At 46.5% G+C, this 6000-nt stretch overlaps 1 long non-coding RNA gene across 2 annotated transcripts in view; it reads right to left on the bottom strand.

Moving 5' to 3' along the window:
* Positions 1-4290: 4290 nt before the first annotated feature.
* Positions 4291-6000, bottom strand: part of LOC144379238 (uncharacterized) — a 59559-nt gene continuing 57849 nt past the window's right edge. For both annotated transcript variants that reach the window (XR_013441838.1, XR_013441839.1), the window contains one exon: positions 4291-5310. This is a non-coding gene — a long non-coding RNA (uncharacterized LOC144379238). The remainder of the gene's footprint in view (positions 5311-6000) is intronic.

The following is a 6000-nucleotide window of genomic DNA, read 5'->3' as shown; positions in this document are numbered from 1 at the left end:
AAACAACCGTTTCATCTGCACCCAAGATCCTGCAGTAAAGCAGCCCTGCCCTGCACTGCTCTTCACAGAATCCAGGTTGTCACTAGATTGTCTGTGTTTCCAAAGGCGCATCTGTTCAGAGCCGAGGCGACCGCTAGGTGATAGCCATACTAACTGGAGGCAGAATTAGCCAACCCTCTAATTCCAAAGTGTTTAGCTTTGGAGCACAAAAAGTTAAACACCTTCTTGCAACACATTGTAAACATGTCAGTGTGTTTAACATGTTAACTGTCCTCTGTTCCCCTGCCCACGTGTTTAGAAAAGAAACAGGTTATGATGTTTAACTAGCAAATGGATGTATGTGCTCATAGCAGCTAACACTTTTTAAACACTTGTGGATGCTTAAAATTATGATGTGTTTAAGATTTGAACACGTTTGCTTTTCTACACTCTTAATCCAATGAGTGGCTGGCTGCATTTTTTCCCCCCAAACAGAAAGGGTTTATCCACCTTGCAAGGCCAGTCTGCAAAGACAAGTTCTTAGAGCTGGCATTTTCTTTCATATACAGACCCCCTCATCAGAGGGAAAATGAAAACTAAGAGAGGGTAAATAACAGTCATTCTTCAGAGGATGTCTAGAGTCCTATTCTGGCAGGGAATCTAGATGGATTTCCAGGCATAGACTGAGAGGCTTTACCCATTTCACTATCTGGTTCTGAAAATGAAAACCAGAGGGGCTCCAGGTCCTGCCCAGGCCACACAGAGGTGTGTGGAGGAACTGACTTCTCTACCCAGTCTGCCCAAACCAGTAGCTGGAAAAGGCATGAATTTCTCCCGTGCGTTCCAGGTGTGGGCTCACCGTGCGTGATCATTGAGAGGGTTGCTGGGGGTGGCAGCCCGGCTGCTTTCCTCTGTCCCACCGGGACTTCTTTACCCTAGGCCTCCACTCGCTCTTGTCTCGTGTCTCCAGTGATCTCCCCACTCATCTCCACCCTCCACTCGACCGAGTCCGCTCACTTCTCCACACCCACTTCCAGCCACGGCCCCTGCTATAAGTGGCCATCAGACACCCTTCCCTAAGCAGTCTCATTTCCTGTCAATGTGTCCCTGGCTCCCTATGCTGCAGCCACCCGGCCTTCTTTTAGTCCTTGCTGCTTCCTACCCCAGAGCCTTTAAATACTCCGTTCTCTCTCCATGGAAGCAATTCTTTTCTTGGTCCTCTTCAACTGGTGGTTGTAGTCAATAGTACCCCAGGAAAGCTTTTACTGACTGCCCTCAGCACCTCAAGCCTGGGCAGATGCCCCTTTTCAATGCTGCCCTAGGACTCTGCTTCTCCCCTCCAGCACTTGTTACCATGCACTGAGGTTTGCCTTCCCCACTAAGCCGTGCCTCCTCCTTTCCCTGTCTCACTGCCATAAGCCACCAATGAGGGCAGGCCCTGCTGCTATCTTATTCACCCCTGTATCCTCAGCACCTAATGCTGGACATATGCTCGACTATGGTTAGCACTGAGTGAAGGTGTGCTGAGTGGCCAAATGGGATTCTCTGGTCAATCTTGGAATCAAGGGGAAAAGATCGCATTGTGACTTGGAGCTGTATTTTCTGACCTGGTGCAAGCTCTTTAATTTCTCCGACTCTCAGCCTGTCTCCATGTGGATGGGGAACAGGCTCAACTCAGCCGATGTTTATTGAGCTGGCACAGTGTATAAGAACTCTGCTAGGCTCCCTAGTGCCCGTAGAGGTGGAAACCACAAGGGGCTTGCCTACCTTGCCCTCCAGGGGCTTGTAGTTTAGTGCACAAGGTAAGACTTCTACATAAATAGGGGCACCTGGGTGGCTCAGTCGTTAAGCGTCTGCCTTCAGCTTGGGTCATGATCCCAGGGTCCTAGGATCGAGCCCCACATCGGGCTCCCTGCTCGGCGGGAAGCCTGCTTCTCCCTCTCCCACTCCCCCTGCTTGTGTTCCCTCTCCCGCTGTGTCTCTCTCTGTCAAATAAATAAAATCTTTAAAAAAAAAAAAAAAGACTTCTACATAAACAACCTCAATATGAGGCACTTTTGATAAAGCTTTGAGATAATTTGAAAGGTCTAGGGAATGCATAGAAGAACCCACTTCCACGTGACAGGTGGAAAAGGCCTTGTGGAGGAAAGGACATTTGGGCAACCCTTAGAATGGGTAGGACTTCAACAGGCCAAAAGGTGGGGAAAACAGGGGCAGTCTTCTTATCAGTGCAGTGACGTTAAAGGCCCAGAGATGGAGAAGCCTGGGATGTGCTCATGGAGTGTCCAGGATCCAGCTTGGCTGCCATGTAATCTACAGAGGAGGAGATAAAACTAGAGAGGTAGATTGGACTCATGGCAGGGACGCCTGGGTGGCTCAGCCAGTTAAGCGTCTGCCTTCAGCTCAGGTCGTGATCCCAGGGTCCTGGGATCGAGGCCCACATCGGGCTCCTTGCTCAGTGGGGAGCCTGCTTCTCCCTCTGCCTCTGCCCCTCCCCCTGCTTGTGTTCTCTCACTCACTCTCTCTCTCTCTCAAATAAATCTTTAAAAAAGATTGGAGCCATAGCAAGAGGCCTTGAAACGTCACTCAGGAGTCTGGAATAAACTCATAAGGTGGCAGGGAGCTGTTGGAGGGCTGGGAGCAGGGCAGCACCAATGAGAGCTCCCCGGAGGGTGTGAAGCCAGCTGCCAGGCTGGGGCAGGATGATGGGCTGGGAGGCCAGCTGTAATTACTCAGGAGAGCAGGCAGATGGCAGTGAGAAAGGCAGGGAGCAGAGGAGGAGGTAGAGCCCAGAGGCCAATCAAAGACAGAAGCAGCAGGATTCAGGAGCTGATCGGATGTGTGGTCGGAAAGAGTGCTGCTCAATAAGGATGTCAAGGTTCCGAGCCCGGACCATCAGGAACACGGTGCTACAATGAATAAAAACAGAGAACGCAGGAGTAAGGGAAGCAGGTTTCTGAACCAGGTGGCTTCTTGGGAGGGCTATTTAAGATGTTCAAAGTTTAGATAATAAAACAAACCACTCATTTTCTGAGAACAGCACTACTGCATGCGTGATTCAGTTTCAGAATCTCAGCGGATTAGGGCTGCCAGCTTGAGGCACCTGTCTGCTGGCTCGTCTCTGGACTGGTCAGGAGGCCTGGAATTTACACCATGCAACTTGCAGATGTGAGTCACCAAAGCACTTATGAGCTGCGGGGTCAGAAGAGTAGAGCTGTTTTCTCATGCCTGTTGCATGCACTGCACGGTAGGCTTACTGGTATCTGTGAATCCTCAGTTCCCATCGTCTTGCTGGCAGCAGGAAGTCTACACTTTCCAAGCCCCTTAGAGCCAGGCAGAGCCAGGTGCTGGCCGCGGGCCATGTGCTGAGAGGAAGGTACTCCCAGCCCGAGGCAGGGAGACACCCATGCAAGGTTTTCCCTCTCTCTTCTTCTGCCTCATCAATGAAAGAGGCCATATGGTTTGGATGTAGGCCTTCCTGGACCTCTGAGCTGCTCTGTGGAGGACATGTCACCAGGACTGGTGGGATCGAGAAAGAAACCTGTGTGTTAAACACCGGTATCTGAAGATCATGTATGGGAAAGTGACCTAGACCACATTTTTCATTTATTTCAGTGACATTTTAGCTCCTATAATAGACTGGTGGCTGTATTCATTTCCTATTAGTGCTGTAACAAGTTACCACAAACTTGGTGGCAAATTTATTCTCTTATAGTTCTGGAGGTCAGAAGTCCCAAAGCAGTCTCACTAGGTTGAAATCAACGTGTTGGCAGGACTCACTCCTTCTAAACTCTAAGGGAGACTCTTCCTTGCCTTTTTAAGCTTCTAGAGGCCGCCTGCATTCCTTGGCTCATGGCCCCCTTGTCTGTCCTCAGAGTCAACAGTGCAGCGTCTTCAAATCTCCCTTTCTCTCTTTTGAACTCTGCTTCTGTTGTCACATCTCCTTCTATAACTCTGACCCTCCTGTCTCCCCCTAACTGGGACCTCTGTGATTGCACTGGCCCAGCCAGATAATCCAGGATAACTCCTATCTCAAAATTCTTAACGAGCTCACATCTGCAGAATCCCTTTTACCATGTAACACAATCACAGGATCAGGGGAATCCGTCATGGACATCTTTGGAGGGCACGTTATTCAGCCTTCGACAGTGACCCATACATTTTCTGGCTGATCCTTAATCCCAGTCTGGCGGGATGTGGCCCACAGACAGATAGTCTTCCCCAAGTAGTGTTTCCTCCATATCACCTGTAGCCATGCATGTTTCCTTTTGAAACACACACAGTTCCACATATGGGAATTGATTACGGGGCAACAATCCAAATGAAGACAAGCTTTATGCACAAAGATACTTATGAAGCATTACAGATTTTGTTATAAAAAAATTGGAAACACTTAAACATGCAGTAATAGGGGAAGGTGCCAAAAAATTCTAGAATACTTGTGTTTGAATATTATGCAGCAATTATAAATGTTTATGACAAATCTTGATCACTTTGAAGCTCTTTATAATGTTTAAAGCAAGTTGTACACTTAGACAATCTCAGTTCTGAGAAAAACATGTAGAGAAGAAAATTCTGGAAATGTATACATCAAAATGTCAACAGTGTGGTTTTGTTTTTTTTTTTTCTGGAGGTCACGTATGACTTTTATTTTCTTCTTTACACCTTTTTTTTTTTTTTAATTCCTACCAAGAACAAGGACTACTTTTGTCATCAGAAATCTGTTGGTGATGACAGCAGGTCATCAGACTGGAAAGAGCAATCTGGTAGTTGTGGAGATGACTATTAATGAGGAAAGCTGCCGCATAGTTTTTCTCAAGTGAACACTAGAGGATTTGTGGCTGGATGATTCCTGCTTCCGTGTGTGCTCAGACCCTAGGGTATCTCTTCTTTCTGGGTATTTGCCTTCAGAGAGCAGCTAGGATTTCTGCAGATGGTACAAGGACCCATAGGACCATCTGAATGATGGAGTACAGAGTTGGAGATGTCACACTGATGGTCACCCATAGGCTTCAGCAAGGAGATGATCAGAGGAAAATCTTCAGTGTGAATATGCAAAGCTATACCATCTTCCAGGGTGGCCAGAGCCAAAACGCTCAAGCAACAGCTCTTTGGCACAGGGGCAGTGCTGGCCTCAGACCTCATCGTCCCCAAGATGAAAGTGAGCGTCAGCCCGTGTGGTAGAGGGAATGGGAAAATGGGCACATTCAGAGACAGCCAGAGGAAGTGTAAATTGGTAAAAAACCACACTAGGAGGAGGTTGACAGTCCGTATCGGTTGTAAAAATGTCCGTGTCCTGCAGCCTGGTATTTCCATGTGAAGGAATTTATCCTAAGGTAGGAAAAATAATCTAAATGTCCAACTTTATGAGCTCTGCATAGTGGGATATTATACAGCCATTAAAAATCATGTTTGAGAAGAATACTTAAGACAGATGATATTCATAATAAAATACTAAGTTTAAAAAGTAGAATATAAAACAGTAAACATAGCATAATGTAATTTCTTAGCAGATAAATATATAAACAAGTAAACATATAAATAGATGTTCCTAGAAAAAAGCCTGACTTGTACCAAAATCATATAATGTGATAGAATAACAGATTATTTTCAGGGTTAGAGGGAGGTTGGTATGGAGGGATATTTATCTCGGTTTTTTAAGTTTTGTGCATTAAGTGCATATTACCCTTAATATATACTTATATGTAGGGCTTTTGCTTCCAAAGTCATCATCCCAAAGTTGATTCTATGGATGGAACCCCTGTTCTACTCCCTAGAAGGGATTCCCTTTGTCCACTGTCTTTCGTGGCCACACCTGTGTGGTCACTGGAGAATATGGACTCTCAGAGGGTTATTCAGGTTCTTCAGGCTCCTTCCTACAAGTACAGGAGCAGGTCCCCAGGGATTATTTTAAGGCTTGAACAAAACTTTTCAAAGGATTATGGTTCCTTTGGTAAAATGATTTCTTCAAATGCTTTTGAAATATTTTCGCTTCTGGTAATTCCATGTGCAAGAAACTAC

Source organism: Halichoerus grypus, chromosome 10, assembly GCF_964656455.1.
Source record: "Halichoerus grypus chromosome 10, mHalGry1.hap1.1, whole genome shotgun sequence".
In the NCBI taxonomy this organism is placed as follows: Eukaryota; Metazoa; Chordata; class Mammalia; order Carnivora; family Phocidae; genus Halichoerus; species Halichoerus grypus.
The sequence above is the reverse complement of the archived record's forward strand: the minus strand, read 5'-3'. Positions and strand labels throughout refer to the sequence as shown.